This window comes from Sinocyclocheilus rhinocerous, unplaced genomic scaffold (genome assembly GCF_001515625.1).
Source record: "Sinocyclocheilus rhinocerous isolate Xijiao unplaced genomic scaffold, SAMN03320098_v1.1 scaffold119, whole genome shotgun sequence".
NCBI classification, from domain to species: domain Eukaryota; kingdom Metazoa; phylum Chordata; class Actinopteri; order Cypriniformes; family Cyprinidae; genus Sinocyclocheilus; species Sinocyclocheilus rhinocerous.
In genome coordinates this window covers 459,997-469,235 of record NW_015654491.1, presented here as the reverse complement: position 1 = coordinate 469,235, position 9,239 = coordinate 459,997, and the positions used below count along the sequence as shown (strand labels likewise).

The following is a 9,239-nucleotide window of genomic DNA, read 5'->3' as shown; positions in this document are numbered from 1 at the left end:
AAATATCCACTGCCCCCTGCCATCAGCTCCCGCGTCTCACACACACACGAGCGCCGACTTAGCACTAGATTTAGCAACTTTCAGACCCTTTTAGCGGCTTTTTTTCCATAGAATATTCATACTGACAAACCTAGCGACTTTTTTGGATAAACCTTAGCTATGGTTCTGTTGGAAGATTTCGCCAGTGCTGTCCCGCAAACGCAAGGTCTGACTTTCCCGGAGAAGTGTCACCTCTTTCGGCGTCTGTTCTGTGCAGTGAGCGATAGAGAAGCAGCGCATTCAGTTGGCCGCACCGCAGCCGACACGTCAATAAATGAGTACAAAACAGCGTTTCCTAGCACCTGTCGCTTACTGATTGTTTGGAATTATAAATATGAGCGTAGTTCGTCTGTTAATATCACATGCACTTTTTTGTTTGTTGTTTTTTTTAGTTTGTTACTCAGACGCAGGCAGTGCGCTGCATGAGACAAAAAAGTAATATAGCCAAAACAACCGCATAGCCGCTCTCTAGTGTAGATGCATGTTGATTTTATCAGACGATGCCGCGATTATAAATGAGAGTGACTCCTGGTTAACATGTATTAAAAGGGGTCGTGTTTAGTCACTATTTAGTGTGGTATTTTTTGACAATATTCACTCATCATGACAGTACACTAGGGCATTCTAAGTCAATATACTGCAGTATTTTCTCTCTCAATCAGTAGAAAATATGGTTAACACCCGGTCATGCATGGGAAAAAAAATACCGTCATGTACAGTGAAACCGGTATAATTTTTAAAAATACCGTGATATAAATTTTTGGTCATACCGCCCAGCACTAAGTATTTTAATAGCTGTTATGTAGGTTTTCAGTGCACATTGAACATGTTTGTATATGCTTGGAATGCCTTATGTTTGGACTTTGAGATTGTGCACTGAATAAACTGGGCTAGCTGTGAAATCATTTATGAAACCTAAAGAATGTTTTTAACTGTTTAATGGACTTTCAGATTTTGACATTAGTGTGTTGGAATGTAATTCCATTTGCAACCAAACTGTTTGCTCTGTCACCAACACATTTGGGAATGACAGATTTTAACATAAGCCAAATTAGTTGCCTAAAGTAGCTGCAGACTTGCTTGATAAGGAGCACACAGAATACAGACCTATCAATCAAACGTGTGTTTCTTTAACTGTGGGCTCCTTTGGCACTGTGGAGAAAATAAAATATCTTAAAACACACTTTTTACACTCAGTTTATTCAATTTGCCCACTAACTATGTCTAGCAGTGGACTTACAATACATGCATTGTCATATTACTGAAACGTCATGTCATGTAAACAGTGTAATTTCTATCACATCTCAAATTATGTTTTTAATAACATTAATTAAGTTTAATAACATTCTGTAATGGAAATTACATTTTAAACATTTATGGAATCCAATCTATGGAATCCTTTTTCATGCTAAAGCTAATTTCATAGCATTTTATGTATCCTAAAAACACACTATTAAATAACATTCTTTACAAAAATTAAAGCTTGATTGGAAATGACACAAATTTTACACTTGCCATTCAGTTCCAACCCTAGTGTTTTGAGGAAATAATAATTGCCTGATTTGTAACTTAGTATAGGAAATTATGATCCGCACTCACGAGAACAATCTTCTTTTTTTCTTTTATTTTACATTCATTACTGATGGGAAAAGACATAAACGTTTCGGCTCAAAGCCTTCCTCAGTGTGTAAAGCATCCAATTAACTTTAAATTGTATAACAATGGAAAATTCAATAATTAAGAACATCAGAAATACATCGTCATAAACAATCATTGTTTTTCACACTGTAAATACTCAATTTATTATATAGAATATTAAAAATGAATACGACCAACCATAGTTCATTAAAGAAAGACATATAAACTGGACTGGACATATAAACTCTTTACGAAATCTGTCAGATATGATGGTAAACTCGGATGTAGTAAGGAGGAAAAAGTCTGCTTATATACAAGGCTGTTTCCCGTGTAGAAACTGTGCCGCTTGCAAGAATTTGGTCAAGTGTAAAGAGTTTATATGTCCAGTAACACGGAAATGTTTTAAAATCACATCTTGTATTACCTGTTCAACTCGTAATGTGATCTATATGTTAAAATGTCCCTGTCAAAAGATATATATAGGAAAATCTTTGCGTCAGTTGAAATTAAGAATTAATGAACATAAATCTAGTATACGACGACAAGACATAACCTCTCCAGTAGCGAGACATTTTAACGAATTGGGACATGACATCAAGCAATTGGAATGTATAGGAATGGAGGAAGTTTTTGGGTCACGTAGAGGAGGTAATATAAATAAAGAACTATTGAAACGAGAAGCATTTTGGATTCATAAACTTAAATCACTGAACCCAAATGGTATGAATGAGGAATTAGATCTTTCTGTCTTTCTTTAATGAACTATGGTTGAACGTATTCATTTTTAATATTTTATATAATAAATTGAGTATTTACAGTGTGAAAAACAATGATTGTTTATGACGATGTATTTCTGATGTTCTTAATTATTGAATTTTCCATTGTTATACAATTTAAAGTTAATTGGTGGAGTAGATATTGATGATTGATAGGATAAACTATAAGTTTGTATAATGGTGATAAATATGTGATCCTAAACAACTATTGTTTTAGTCACGGGTATATTGTGAGGTGTACTAGTGGATGTGACGTGTTGTGTTGGATATATATATGTAAATTGTCCAGGGTTTAAGTGGAAATTATTTAATGATTGTGGTAATTGAACATTGGCTAATTAATGTTGACGTCAATATAATTAGTGATTTGAAAAGTGGGTGGAGGGATTGAATTGCTTTACCACTGAGGAAGGCTTTGAGCCGAAACGTTTGTGTCTTTTCCCATCAGTAATGAATGTAAAATAAAAGAAAAAAGAAGATTGTTCTCGTGAGTGCAGATCATAATTTCTTATACTAAGTAACTCAACAGATTGACGCACCAAAATAAAAAGATCAAGTAACGCAGGAGCGCAGTGCAAACAACGTTGTTAAACTGATTTGTAACTTACCCACCATTTGTATTAGAGTAAAGAAACAGTAATTTTTTAATATGTTTTACATTGCAAAAAAGGCTGTATGTTTTGTAAGGCCTTGTAAGATCAAAGTTAAAATTGAGCTTCTGTGCGGTGTGTTGTTTGTGGCTGTGCTCTCGTTTTGTTCCAGGTTGGCTGTGTACAAGTCAAAGTTTAATGATAGAGTTTATGTCAGATTTGTGATAACTGTTTGAATGTTACAAAAAATACAGCCCAGTGCAAAATGTATTTTTAATCCTCAGATTGTTTCTCAAAATAAAAGTAATTTTTAAATACACGTTTGTGGAAACTTGTTTGTTGGTTTGTTTTAAAGGTCCCATATTTTACACCTTTCTGGAGTTTTATTTTAGGTTTTGATGTCCTTAAGAATATATATTTGCGGTATAAGTACCAAAAACCATCTCAATATATTTTTACAGCTCCTTTCTCAGGAGCTCTGCTGAGAACAGGTCGATTTTGGCCTGTCTAATTAATATTCATGAGCCTCTCTTCTGACTGGCCTGTTGTTTTCTGAGTGAGGCATGGCCAGGCCATCCACAGGTAACTAGGGTCAGCCAATGTCACAGGGCTAGCTGGAGACAGCAAAACAAAGGGGAAACTGGAGGCAGCCCATTCAAACCAGCGCAGATTCGGCTACATAAGGAGCTTAAAATATCATCTTGTTGTGATGTTGGGTGCCAGAATCGACATAATACAGCCTCAAATTAGAAATTTGATCGCATATCTGCTGCCACTGCCAGACAAAAAAAAAACGACGACAGCTGTGGTTAAACGCGATAAAACGAGCAGACTGGACAGAAACGATCGTCAAAAATGCTCGCGTTTGCAGCGCACACTTCTTATCAGAAAAGGTTCAATAAAGTATTGTCTTTTGTTGTTATGGGATTTCTTGCCATATGTCTATGTTTCTTGCATCTCACGACTATGTCGTGTATGAAATAATGTCTGTGCATGTGTATAAAACAACAAACTGACAATTTATATATAATCATTTGTAATTGTATATACATTGTTGTGATTAATTGTGGCTGGAACAATAATGTAGCTGTAAAAATAGTTGCCTGCTGAAATTGAAATGTATAAACATCTTCATCATGACTAGATAGACACGGTGAGTTTGTCTTTACTATACACGTTAGATGTGATCCACCTCATAGTAACAATCCTGTCAGATAGTCCATCCTTTGAGTGAGAGTGTAACGTTACAGGTCAGCCGATCTGGTTTCGTGGTTAAAGTTAACCTTATCGACATGTTTCCGTGTTGCCGTTGCTCAGCAAAAGCATGGACGCGATGTTGTCTGGGGGTTTGGCAAAAGGAGAGTGGGACGGTGGGCAGTGCTCGGGGTGGTGACTGAAGGCGGTAACTGTGTAGTTCTGACATCAACTTTTTACGGAAGTCACAACGGTTCGTGAAAAATAGCTAGAACTTTAAGCAGGCTGTGTGCATTTGACTGTGGACTGACTGTTTTGAAACTTATATGGTAGTTACATAGCACCTAGACCTCAGTTATCATGAAAAAAAGCCAGGAAATTTCAGTTTTGACAATATGGGACCTTTAAGTCAAGTTATAAAGCCCTAACACTGTGTTTATGAAAGTAGATGCACCAATTGCTACTGGCGGCATGTAACAGGAAGAGAAGCCATGTGATGACAGTATTCATGTGATCGAGGAAGAGGAGCAGCCCAGCAAATGTCACAAACATTTACTTGTTCCCTCAGTTTACTAGAGACTTCATCCAGGCAAGTATGTGTTTTCTTTTTGTATTTCTCTCTGTATGCATTTCTGTCTTGTTAGACAGGTCTCCTGGTCATTCTTGATCCAGGTCAGATCAATTCGGATTAGCAGTGACCTTCTAGACTAGATTAATCATATAGCAGTAAATGATGTGAGGAATAGAGAGATGTATCAGTATGTGACAAGACAGCAACAGTTTCATGCCTTGAGCAAAACATTTCATTTGTAGTGAAGATCATGCTGAAGTTTTTACTAAATGAATGCAGCAATATTTTCTAGTTATTTTGAATTTTTCTGCTCTTCCATGGACTTAACTCTATGATTTCTGTAATTTTGTTTAGTATTAATATTTTATTGATATAAAAAGTCAAATTTCTGTAGGCATAGATGTCTGTGTACTGGATTAAAATGAATATTGTATAAATCTGTTGAAAGCTCACGGGGATGTGTCTGATGCCACAAGGCTGGAGGATAACTCTGATTTCAGGCCTGCTGGCCACAGTTTTTGAGATCAGTCTGTAAGCTCACATGATGCTGCGTTGGCACACTGTGTCCATCACACACACACACACACTTATGAAATTCCCGTGCTATTTTCAGATAGTCCATGTGCACAATTACATGGATTGGATAGAAAAGGGATACAAAATAATCTTATTTTTTTATCATATAAAATAAATGCTAAATGTATGAGGTTTTGAAATTAAATGATTCAATCACATCTAAATTTATATTACTTTCATTTCCACATTTATGTTGATTTTGTTCATGTAAAGCAAGGATTGACCAGTGTTCTGAGTGGTGATTTATAACCAGTACTTAATGTTCTTTTTGGAAGTAGCAAGTAACACTTTACTTAATTTACTTTCCTAATGCAAAACAAACAGAAAAGGTAAATAAGTTCTTGCAGTCCATAAAAACGAATGTTGTAGCAACCATTTATTTGTCATGATTTACATTTGTTTATTATTATTATTTGTATTATGTGTACATTTATGTTTGTATTTATGAATTTTTGGGGGGGATGTTGTCCACCTGTCGGGTTTTAGTTACGTATGCATCACCATATAGCGCCAGGGAATAGGAAACAAAACGATTACGTTTAATAAACTAAATCAAATATTGAAATGAAGTTTGGAGTGGAGTGCGTACAAAATGACGACTGTTCCTTAAATCAATAGCCTAATTCAAGAGGCCAACACAAATGTTGTTTAGTTACTTTTTGGGGTGTGATGCAATAATATATGTAATGTAAAATAATTCTGCTCTCAATTCTGTTTTTTATTTAACTCCGTTATGATCAATTTGTGTCCTCCTCTCAGGTCAGTTTAGCAAGAATCAAGATGCAAACCATTCAGATGATAGAGATGCAGTTACCTGTCCTGTGAGCGAGTTTCCACTCCTCTCCCTTCAGAGAGAGAGTGAAAGAACGGAGGAAGAGCAGCCTGACAAATCTCATCAGAAGACAGCAGCAACAGTTATTACGCCAGCAACAACAATCAGAATTACATCAGAAGCAACAGCTGTCCTCACCCTCACAGGGCCACACTGCACATGCTCATTTGGTCCGCTCCTCCAGCAGCCCATTATGCGACCTGGTGGGGCAAACAGATGAGCAAGAGAAAGTGAAAGAGATTGGGAGGCAGGGGGAGCTGTGTTGTTTAGTTACTTTTTGGGGTGTGATGCAATAATATATGTAATGTAAAATAATTCTGCTCTCAATTCTGTTTTTTATTTAACTCCGTTATGATCAATTTGTGTCCTCCTCTCAGGTCAGTTTAGCAAGAATCAAGATGCAAACCATTCAGATGATAGAGATGCAGTTACCTGTCCTGTGAGCGAGTTTCCACTCCTCTCCCTTCAGAGAGAGAGTGAAAGAACGGAGGAAGAGCAGCCTGACAAATCTCATCAGAAGACAGCAGCAACAGTTATTACGCCAGCAACAACAATCAGAATTACATCAGAAGCAACAGCTGTCCTCACCCTCACAGGGCCACACTGCACATGCTCATTTGGTCCGCTCCTCCAGCAGCCCATTATGCGACCTGGTGGGGCAAACAGATGAGCAAGAGAAAGTGAAAGAGATTGGGAGGCAGGGGGAGCTGTCTCTCAGACAGTCCTCGGCTACGGCGTCACAGCCTGCATCATCACAGCAGCTGCTGTCCGCGGTGAAGAGAGAGAGAGAGGGATTAGAGAGGGAGGTGGAGAAAGTGCAAGGGAGCGGAGAGAGGAGAGAAGAGAGAGCAGCACAGAGAACGAGAAAGTCAGTTCTATCACACACATTCCCAGCATGGCTTGATCGCTAAAGGCGTTCGCCTTCTGAAGAATATGGGAAACCAGGAGGCCAAGCAGAAGAAGCCCACTGTCACGACAGGAGTGGCAGGTGCTGGCAATGGGGCGAGCACTGAGGACCGAGACCATGAACACCTCAAGAAGATTAAACAAAGTAAATTGTCAGGTGACTCAGGCAAAAAGAAATCCAAATCAGAGGGTTCCAAAGGTTCTGTATTTTCCAACATCCGTATCAGAAAGGGCCTCTCCCGGAAAAGGTTGTCCAAAGAGGATGTACTGGACGGTGGGATTAGGATTAAGAGCATGGATGCTAATGGCAGCAGCAATGGTGGAATATCGGGTGACGAGCTGGAGGGACTCAAGCCTGACAGTAAGCAACTCATGGCCGAAAGCAGGCAGTCAACCCTGGACATGACAGAAGACGATGCTGAGAGAGAGACTGAGGGATCAGGGTCAGATACAGACCTCTACAGCTACCACTCAGCCACCGAGAATCAAGATCTGCTGTCAGATATCCAGAGGACTATCAGACAACAGCAGCAGATGGAGGGAGTTTTTGAGGGGCAAAACTGTAGTGCTGCGGACAGGGAAGGACAAGTAGGGTCCGGAGGCCAGACTAAGGTCACTCTGAGTCTTACTAGTAGTCACCTTGCTTGTATGGGTGAACCAGAGAAGGCTGAAGGTGTATCTGCATTTGACAGCAAAGAACAAAATCTTAAATGTAGTGGGGATACAGTAGAAGGGGTGATTTCAACAGCACTAAAGGTAGAATCAGGTGGCAAAGTGACTGACTATAGCATTCAGGATAATATCACTGAGACAAGTAGTGTCCAGGATACCATAGCTGTTACCAAATCAACCAGTAACAATAGTTTTCAGAATACTACAGCAACATCCACCTCCTATGAGAGTGCCGAGGAGATCCTGGAGAGTTCATCTCTATTGTCTCCTCTTGAAGACTGTCATTATGGTAGCAGTAGCCTGACTCAAAGCCTAGAAGTTGGTCTCAATTCAGGAAATCAGACCAGCTCAATGTCCAAAATCAGCCGTGTCATTTTTGTCCCACAGAAGAGCATTAGTAGCGTAGAGCTGAACGTAGAGGGTGATAGTGGTGTAGAAATGGTAGAACGAGAGTATTCCAACCAACAGAGAAGGAAAAGCAGTGCTGCATCCATTACACAGTGGTCATCTGAGAACTTTTTAGGCTCGGGGTCACAACCACGTAGAGCTTCCAGTGCAAACCTTGGGGTTAAACCTTATCCAACAATACACACTTCTTATGTCAAAACAACCACCAGACAGCTCACTTCGCCCATAATATCTCCATTGACCACTCCTTCCCCAAGCCCTATGTGTCCTCGTAGGGTCGGCTTAGAGTTAGGCTCAGGTCAGGGGTCATACAGAGCAAGAAGCTGGAGAGCACAGAGACAACGGTCCTGTAGCATTGCAGGTCCGGTGTGCTGCCATGATGAATGGTGTGAAGCCATGCATGGTCAATCAGAGCTTTTTGATTGTGGCTTCCAGACCCTCAGATCCAGACAAACATCATCTGCCTTTCCAAATATGTTTTCAGGTAAGTCAGTGTGTGTTTTGATTGATTTGATATCAATGTTCACACTCCTAGTCAAAGAGACCTGATGTCCAGACCAACAAAAAGATGCTGGAACCTATCTTGGTGACACATACTTGGCAAAATCACAGAAGTTTGTATTTTCAAAAGACTGATTCCATGAAAGTTTAAGATGTGTAATTCCATGTCATAAGAGTTGGTTGCCAAGATGTGACATAAATCCCTTTTCTTCTTTTATTGTTCTTTATTCTGGTTCACTTCCCTCAAGGTTCAGTGAGCAGTCAAAAAACTTCTCTCAGATATGCATACTACACACATACACACAAAGAAACACACACAGATGCACGTTAGCTACTGGTTATAAAGCTCTGGCTTCTACCTCATTGAGTCAGAGTGCCACAGGAAGTCACTCAAACACACACTCATATAAAAGTACACACACTGTTTTTAAGTGGTTTATGCATAGTGACCGCTCTTGACAATGAAGGTTACAGCAGGACAAATCAGACACAAAGGAATATAAAAAGATTTTTTTAAAAAGCAGTATGGACACTAT

At 39.1% G+C, this 9,239-nt stretch overlaps 1 pseudogene; it reads left to right on the top strand.

Moving 5' to 3' along the window:
• Positions 1 to 6,614: 6,614 nt before the first annotated feature.
• The window catches only part of LOC107717049 (formin-2-like), a 41,855-nt pseudogene continuing 39,230 nt past the window's right edge, over positions 6,615 to 9,239 (top strand).